Source organism: Protopterus annectens, chromosome 9.part0, assembly GCF_019279795.1.
Source record: "Protopterus annectens isolate FY-2018-M chromosome 9.part0, PAN1.0, whole genome shotgun sequence".
NCBI lineage: Eukaryota > Metazoa > Chordata > Ceratodontiformes > Protopteridae > Protopterus > Protopterus annectens.
This window is the reverse complement of record NC_056743.1, coordinates 109452330-109462263: the sequence shown is the minus strand read 5'-3', so window position 1 is coordinate 109462263 and position 9934 is coordinate 109452330. Positions and strand designations below refer to the sequence as shown.

The 9934-nt window shown below is 35.6% G+C and overlaps 1 protein-coding gene across 1 annotated transcript in view; it reads right to left on the bottom strand.

The window, feature by feature from the left end:
- CHRM4 (cholinergic receptor muscarinic 4) overlaps nt 1-8042 on the bottom strand; it is a 1937157-nt gene extending 1929115 nt beyond the window's left edge. Inside the window, exon 1 of the mRNA XM_044082625.1 lies at nt 7708-8042. The gene's annotated coding sequence lies outside the window, so the exon portion shown is untranslated. The remainder of the gene's footprint in view (nt 1-7707) is intronic.
- Between the last annotated feature and the right edge of the window lie 1892 nt (nt 8043-9934).

Sequence of the window (9934 nt, the reverse complement as noted above, 5' to 3'; positions counted from 1 at the left end):
TGCATTATGAGTCGCAAACACAGATGGATGATGCAAATGCATTCTAATGTAAAGTGGTTGATACCATTGCAGATGCTCAGTGCTGATGCCACAGATGCTACTTAGTATCAATAATGCATCAGACCATGGTACACAGTGATATACATTACCTAATTGAAATGGCTAAACATTTAACACTAAACACCAAACTACCATTTATGTGAACAGCCAATTCAGTGTTTTTTTTTCCTAAGGAAAAAAAATGCTTAGCTGTCATGAATTTGCCCTTTTTCCCCACTATAGTGTGATCTTTGGGTTGGCATATTTAGTTTGTGAGCGTGTGGGGGGCACACCCCCCCACTTTGCAATGTTTGCGGTAGTGTGTTATTTCTGGTTGGCCAAGCAATTTTTTTCCCTGGGGGGGTCTCTTATTTGGCCATTCGCTTAAATGGCAGTTTGATGTTTAATGGTCGATGAAACAGGGTTTGATGTTTAGCCGTTTCAATTAGGTAATATAGACCAGGTACATACATTGCAGCAATTCAGTACGCTGTCACAAACGACAGCAAAAATGGACCACATGGTAAAGTGAGCCCTAAATTGTGAATAATGTTTTGCACAGTTTCATACACTATGTACAGTTAATGGCAACAATAAGACGGTCATAGTTATAGCTTTGTTTGATGAAATCTTAAAGTTGTCTCTCGGCAATAAAATATCACAATTTAGAGAAGTCTGTTATGTATTACTAGATAAACACATTTATTTTCCTCCCTATATATCACTAGATAGGATCAATGCACATGAATGCAAAACTTTCCAATGGCCTTCACAGAACATTGTATGTGGAGGTGGAGAACAACTAAACAATTTACAACCATCAAATGCATTCATTACAGTGTACAATGTAGACTATTATATAGATATTGTATTCAGCTCTTTGTAGATCATAATCCTTGCCCAAAATGCAACACTTTCAGTGACCCCCTAAGAGCACTGTGGGTGGGGCTAAGGGATAAACTAAAATGGATTAAAAATGACCAATATGTGCAACATGGATTGTCTTCATTTATTGCACATTTGGGATTCTGATTTTAATGAATTTAGGACTTGCAAAACAGTTTAGACCTAGTGGGTTTCCAAAAATAAATGAAAAGAACAGTGCTAATAGGAGAAGATCTTGCAAAATCAGAATATGTATTTGTTTGTATATCTATTCCTTTAGCTATTTACCCAGAATAAGTATGCTTCTTTGTAGACAGGTATTAGATGACAGGGGGCATGTGTTAACACTGCACTATTACTAGGTTTACAGTGAAAACATTTTTGTAAGTGCCAACCAGTGTCATGTTCTCAGCAAGATATTCATTTCAGAAGCCCTTCAAGACCTTGGCATATTCTATGTTCAGCACAGCCAGCTTAATCTATTTATGCAAATTCTTCTGATTAATTCATTTAGCTAGTCAACCCATGATGTTTTAGAAAGAAAAGACTTTGCTATCAGTCATTCTGCCAGGCAACATCTAGTTATCAAATGATTGAAAGATGCCTTCTGGCTTGCCATGTGGCACTTTTATTTTAACCCCTACTATCTGCATGGTCGAGAATTCTAAAAGAAAAGCTCATATCACATTATATCTTGTGTGTGTTTTATACACAGAAACCACTTAATGGTATTTGAATCTCACAGCTGTAATATGTAATTTTAGGTGGCAGAGTACAACTGTTTAAGGAAAAGAACATGAAACAGAAATTTTGAAACAGAGATGTTCCCTATAAAACCCAAACTGGCAAAGCATCTAAAACTGCACAGTGTAGAAATGTTCTGCTTAAAGTGGCTAAAACCTCTAAGATTCTTTGGTAAATGGATTTTGAATTTTACATTCCTGGATGCTTATCTTCACTTAAGTCTTGTGACCTTTTAGCAGACCAGTACTACATCTCTGCATTTATTTAAGTGTTGCAGGTGTTTTGATTTCATCTAGAAATTTGCACAAGAGACAAAGTTCCTATGCATTCCAAATTAATGCAGCCAGCTCTAGGACAAGATGAAAAAATAAGAGTTACTCTACTGAAAATTTCATCTGAAAAAATATTTCAATTAATCTTACACATATACCTAAATTCTGTAGTCTGAGCAGATCCATCTATAAAAACTAATACCCAATTTTCTCATGTTGACCTAACCATACATCAGTGTTCTAGTGCCCTTTAACTGTCACATTTTACTACCTCTATCCTTTTCAGATTGGTAGGAGACTGCCTTCCACATCACTGACTACTAGAAAAAGGTGCATTGAAGAATCACAGACCCTACTATTTTAATGCCATCACCCCTTCATTAAAAAAAAACATTGATTCACATCTTGCACCTACAAAACAATGAAAATCTTTTGAATGTGTCAGCAAGAAACAACCCCCCATGTTCTACAAATCTCAAAAGATGCCAATTCAATAAAACTGAGGTGTGCAACTCCCATCATATATTTTCTTTCAGTCACTGCTAACATTTGATATTGCAGTTACTTTGTTTTCCATTGTTGGATCTTGAACTTCAGTATTTGCCTTGTGCAGTAATTTTTAATTACATCTGTTGCTTTTACTGTACATTACATGAACATGCATTGGGTATACAAGGTCGATAACGATCACTGAAGTACAGAAAAGGTACAAATATTCTGGCAAGAACATCCTCTGGCTCTGTGCAGCACTTAATGGATACTTAGACTTTGTATACATTATCCACAGTGCCCTACTTTTTTATTTTGAATTCCATTTCATTTGTTAACCCGATAAGCCCACTAAGAATAAATGTCTTTTTGAATGAGTGGCCATGAAGTAAATATATTTAAATCTGATCTTGAAAGTGATCTTTAGCTGATCAGACTATTGGAAGCCTGCATTTTAGTATAGAACCACACTGGATCACCTTGTGCTTCAGCTCACTTATGACCACCTATTACTAGTGTACATACCCTTTAATATAAACAATTATGAATGTGCTTAATCTTTTCTATCTGGCTTGTATGTCACATCAAAGATAAGCATTCAACCTGCTTATTTTTTTCAGTAGAAATACATTAACAGAATTATTTTCTAGATACTACATATGGTAAGATTTCTTTACTGGTGCATGGCATTTTTCATTTCTGACATTTTGCTTGAAAAGGAAGCAATTTCATTATGTTTCACTAATTTCATTTTGCTTATTATCTAATACATGAAAGCCATATCCTGGGCTGTGATTAGTTAGAATGACTGAAGTCCATATACTTTAAAAACAATGTACAGTTAATTAACAGAAATATACAAGCAAATCAATTTAGATGGTCAGCTGCACAAATACATTGTACTGAAACTAAACAGCTTCCATGGAAGATAAGTCGCCTAGAGCTTACATTAAATTCTATGAATGACTTCTGCATTCCTAAATAAAACTTCAGTCACCATCTTATTTATTTTTCCATGGAAAACTGGATTACGTTTATACTTACTATAATAGTGAACAAAACTTCATAAACAATTTGTGAAAAACAAGGATTAAATTATTGTAGTTCTACATGCACAGAATATTCTGCATTATCTAGTTTTCACTGATTCCGTACTTCAAGTATGACTCTAGTTTAGCCATCAAAGCTGCTTTTGATTTCCTTAATATATGTTGTCATTGTACTACTAAAGGGTATTTCAATCCATTATATCCTAGAACCATAATTCTGGAAGTAGGCTAAAGCTTTAGTTAACATGTTGAGTAAACTGCCCCAGGCAGTATTTTGGATATAAAGATGATACATTGTTCAAAAGGTCTGTTTTGAAATATAGTTCCTCTTAAGCTGAGTTAAAGCAGGAGAAAATGGTCTTTCAAAGATATAAAAGTCATTGCAAACTATGTCTACGGTATGCAGTTATTGTACTAAAATGTCACTATTACTATGCTTTTGAGAAAATGGACATTTCTGAAACAATGTTTAATACACTGTGCAAATTGACATGAGACTAAATTCACTTTCATGGATGTTGCTTGTAAAAGTAGACTAGTTTTTAATGAAATCTATTTCTAAAACATGAAAAATTATGAGTAAAGTGGAGAGCATGGCAACTAAAGAAACCTTACACTTTAAGACTTGTGTTTGAAATATCTTTACTGATTTTTTTTCCATCTAAGCTGTATTGATTTGTATTCTGAGAAAGGGTACATGTGATTAACTCCATTTAAGAAAACACTTGTGCTTTTTTAAAGTTTTTTTTTGTTTTGTTTCACCATCTTCAAAAATAATGGACTGAATTCATATCTTGAAAAGAAAAACTGTGAATGCCAAATGCTGCCCCTGAACATTGGCTGTAATAAAGTAACACAAATAATAGTTACTTTCTTATGGAATGCTTCATACTCGCTTTTTACAAAGAAGGGAATTTAACATATGGATTTTGTCTTTAAGTAAAGCATGTTTTGTCAGTAAGTTTGTCAAGAATGCCTTGTCCATACCAGCTCCCATACACACACATACATACTCATAAAAAATATATGCACCAAGAATGAATGGTCATGCATAAGTTTTTTTTAGGTAAACACATGCATCTCAAATTAAGTTTGTGTAAGGGGCCTACTCCTGATTTGTTTTTTTACAAAATTTTGAGACAAAATGAAGCCATCAGTCAACAGTACCTTACTAACCTGGATCCTGAAAGCAGAAACCAGTGTTGGGGATTATTACTTTGGGTGTCAAACACATTAAGCACCTGAAGATTTCAATCAGCACCCAAAGAAGAGGACCACATTCTTCTCCCTATCGGAGATCACACTAAAAGTCTGATAATTAAAACTCTATTCCCTCTCGTATATGAGCTTGGATGAACCTTATCAATGCATTGTTTACCAGTCATTTCTGCAAAGCACAATACTAAATAAATAATGAAAACTGGTTGAAAGGAAGCTTCTTGCTGAACAATCTACTAAATGCTTACACCATCTGTTTAAGCATGCTTTTGTACAGCTAGTACGTCATTCTCCCATTTGTCTTTTGCTATAAAATTTCTGCTCAAATTGTTATATAAACTTTTCAGTATATCTGTACATCTAAATTATTTGAACTCTTCCCAAGCAGTTACATTTCATTCCTTTAGTCCCAAATTGTATTCATCTAGCAAAATATCTGTCATTTTTCATCTCAACATACTTCAAGTCCCCTTACCCTTTAGATCTTTCTATACCCTTACCCTTTAGATCTTTCTATACCTACTTTGCTTCCTTAGACATTTCTCTACTTTATCTCCATTAACTGCTATATACATTTCATACTATTACATTCTGATGTCACTAAATGAAAACCTGTGTTATAAGCATTTCACTTATTATTACCATTACCTTATTAACAGTGATCTTCAGCACATGGTCCTATTTGCAGAGTATTTATTTTCATACAAAAATAAAAATACCATGATAAACCCATTAACAGATATATGCCTGCATACCAATCATTAAATTGATATTTTTTTCATTTATTGCAGACACTAGCTGTTATTAGAGTTAACAATGATATTAAATAAAAATTAAAGTTACTATTGCCTGAACTCCACACCATTGTTTGTATTATGGAATGTTTCATGCTCACTAACTGAAGGACATTGGATATACAACTTATCTTTAAACAAGTTTCAGTGTGGTTCCCAAGGTCTTGTCAAAAAATGTTTTCAGCTCCTACACACACACACACACACACACACACACATTGCATGAAACGGCAAGATCAATAGGAAGAATGCAACTGGCCACTATGTCCAAGTGCAGACGCAGTACGAACTAAAGGTACTAAACTTGTTACAATTATCACCAACAAAGTATCAACAGAATTTGAAAGTTTTTAACTAACTTAAAAAATAGTTTCAGAAACATTTAATTCCATAGGAGAATTTCTCTTGCAACATGTGTTTGATATTATGGTTACAAAATGCACTCTAGCATTGTGCGTCATGGAGGACAAGGGATGTGTGTTTTGTGTGTGGATGTTAATGTGCAGCACATTTGTGTGTGCCCTGTGCATCTGTAATATATGCACATTTTGTAAGATCAAATTACATTTTACTTGATATCAACAACTTCTAAAAACAATGAAATATAGGAAGCATCTTTTCTGCTGTACACAGGCAGTACATTTATTGTGCAAGTTTAAAGTTTGAGAGACGGGTCTGTTAATACCAGCTGGGTAAGTAGTCTTTATGCTGCCTTATTTTACAGTAAATATGCACTAAGATATGTTATTTGTGCATTTTTCTTTTTTTTTGTGACAGAGGATGCAGAATATCTTACAGTTATTATATATTAAATTGGGACACTCAAAGTTAAAAGTAGTAAGTGAAGCTCTAGCATGTGTATGCAGTGAGTAATTATTTTATTTGTACTACTTTTAAGGGCACATTTGAATTCTACCGAAAAGATACAAAACTACTTCAATCTGCAGCATTGCTTACAAAATGAAAGCAGACCCCTTCATATTTAACAAATGAGAAAACAACCATATATCATCTTGCAATAGATTCACAATCTTATTACAACTAATGAGAAGTGAAGCAGTTGTTTGGTGAAGGCATTATAAATCTCTCCCCCTTTGAAATCTATATCTTACTTTCTGTCATTAACTGAAGCCTTTAAAGGTGGATAACTGTACAGTTATCTACCCTTTATCATGGAAATGTCATACCAAGGAAAGTACCACAATTGTTTTAGTGAAACGTTGCCAAAAGGATCACTTACTACTAAAAGTATGCTAAACCCTTGTTTAAGCCAAGGTCCACTGGCTAAGTATGAAATTTAATGTGTGGTACTATGTAATGATGTGTAAATGCACACAGGGTGTGTGTGTGTCTTTCTCTACTCACAGGTATACCTACCTTCCTGTAGCGTGTGTGTGTGCCACGTATCTACACATCCACTCACATCTGCGTGGATATATAATTAGATATAATTAGAGACAAGACAGTAATATATATATATATATATATATATATATATATATATATATACACACACCCAAGTATATAAAGTGCGTGCTTATGTATGAGAGTCAGTCTTAGTAGCTTACTAGATCGTCTGAAGCTAAAAAATCACACTGTAGTAAAGTCCAGCTCCAATCTAAGTGATCCAGTGAAAGCTACTCAAATAATTTTCTACGTTCAGTACAGAGTTGTAACATTAGTAAAACGCAGAGATTTTGTTCTGAATTCAAATGATGGAAATCACAAAAGAAAAGCAAAATAGTTTGGGACTACTCGCAGGGTCACTCTTACCAGAGTCATCGCCGGCTACTCCTTGTTGACAAAAGTCTGGACTTAATCTTAGTAGAACAGTTACTTTCGCTGAGGTTTTAGGTGCACTATAAGACCGCACTTCTCGGCGTTCTTCAAGTTACTTACTATCATCCCGAAAAGTAGAGCATGTCAAATGTACCCAGGTAGGAAATGTATTAAAGTAGGATATTCCGTGTCATTGGAGCTATATCTTAGGTTTACCATTGCCCCTTATCGGTAGTCCTAAGCACGGTTGAAAAGTTATGCAACATTTTTGGAGAAAGAATAAAGAGAACTTGTGGGAACAGCAGACCTCAGGTGTAACTCTGCAAGACAACCGGCATCAATTATTATACAGATCGGGCTCTTAACCAGCTGACCAGACGGTCCTTGTAGAAGTTCAACGTCAACATTCAGTAATGCATATAACAGACTAAAACTTACCAGTCAAGTTCCCCTCATCTCTTGCATTATTAAAATCCATGTTGCATCGCCTGCGTATAGTCTTGTTTTTAAGAACGCACGTTAAAATATAGTACCATTCCATCAAATCTGTCATCTTTTTTTTTTTCTATGTGCACCTTCCTTTTTCCAAAGCTTGCTTTGGTTCAGCTTCGACAGACAAGGGTATTTTCTTAAGTTTGGCGTGCTCTCCACACTGAAGAACCATTTTAGTCGAGAACGGTCCACGAGTTGAGTTCACATTTTCTTCAAGGCATTTACCAACAAGCAAAGCACACCAAATGCGTCTCCGATTTACCAAGATCAGACTTTTTTCGTGCACCGAAGGCGTACTGAGGCGCCCGGGGAAGGTGATGTCATGCAGATGCAGCCAATCGCCAGGGAGCTGCAATAATATCCTTTGTGATCCAGATTTCTCATTAAACCTGGACTCTTATACTAACGTTGTCAGAGTAGAGAAAATTAGTTCACTGAATTGCAGTGTATGAGGCGTCCCCATATCCACAAGCTTTGCAACCTTAACGCAAGTGCAATGTACTTTGAGAGAAAAAATAATTCGATTAAAAAATAATATATAAAAATGATATATATATATATATATAAATTATACATATATATTCGCAATATTTTGCACAATGTACAGTTTTCTGCTGCAGCCAGTTGTCACAAAGACTGCAAAAAAACCAGTAAAGCAGCCTGGATTAAGAAACTTTAGTGTCAAAATCATGATGTAGGGGGTGGTAGAAAGCGACACAATACTATACATTTTCAGCAGATCAACAAAGACCTATAAATACAAAGAAAACAGGACAGCTAGTGTTTGATCAAGTAAGCAGTGCACAGCATGGCATCATACTGTATGATTTCTGGAACTCATAATCTATTTTCGTTTCCTTTCAAACAAATTTTTCGGAAGGCTCAACATGTGTATTGATAGTCCTTAGTTTATCTCCTAATGAACATAATAATAAATTCAACTAAGCTGTAACTGTTGCGATAATCAAACTGGAATTAGGCGAATATATTTAACGCCGGCAAACAGAGACCAGCAATCATACCAGTGGACTTGCATTAGGTGCCATCATTTTAGTGTCAGGACATTATGTCTTGAGTCGTAAGAAAGGAAAAAAATCAGCACTTGGATGTAGAACAGCGCACCCGTGTTGTACTATGCATTTTCAGCACTGGGATATAGAACAGCGCATCAGCTGCTAGTATACCCTTTGAGCGGCGAGTTATAGAACAGCGGAGTATGTCCCATGGCTCTCAACCAATTAGGGAGAGACAGGGACAATCCAGAAATAATCAAGGACATTTTTTTTTAAATATTTGTACTTTCACCTTTACACATCGACAGAAGATAATGTGAATTAATATGCATTGTAAAGTCTAACTCAAATTATTTTTAATTAAGTGCAACTCACCACTTTTCTCCAAAGGTCATTAGGTTTTGTTGGGATTAAGGGGGGCAGAGCTAATATTTGAGCCAAAACCAGGGGTGTGCCTGAATAATCAGGGACAGATGAGAGGCATGGTATGCCCTATCAGCAGTGGACAACAGTTTAGCAGCATTTTCAGCTACTGTATGCTGAAACCTCCAAGGGGTAATTGTAACCGCACTTTGGTTACGTAGAATAGGTGTAATGTACGTGGGTGCTCTGACTTAAGTCCAGCTGCAATTTTACAGATTCAGTGGCGTTTCACCTCCTACAATCCGTACGCATTTTTAAACTAGCAAACTTAAACCGATTTGTCGACTAGTACGCGTTTTCTTAAATACAGTACGGCAGAGTACAGCAAAATGAACTGGCAGAAAGAACTATGCGTGGATTGGTTTCCACTGCCTATTGCTAGCAGCCCACTGTGCATGTGGATTACCAGTGGCAATACCGATCAATTTAGCTGATTAAATGAAATACAGAAATTGACCAACTGAAATGTGAAACAAGTGACCTCGATCTGAATCCTAAGAGCATCGTTCATAGTCTATATATAGGTCTGAACAAGCTACGTTTTGTGTGCTCTAATATTCTACCTGTAGGCATGATCTCTAAGCGGTTGCATTTTAATGCTGGTCACTCATTTCACCTCTCAAATAAAGGAAATGCTTTCAAGCAAGGCATGGTTCTACACCATAGCTTGCAAACTTCCATCTCAAAAATATGGAGACACCATTTCATACTGTGAATCAAATGGGCAAAATAAAGCA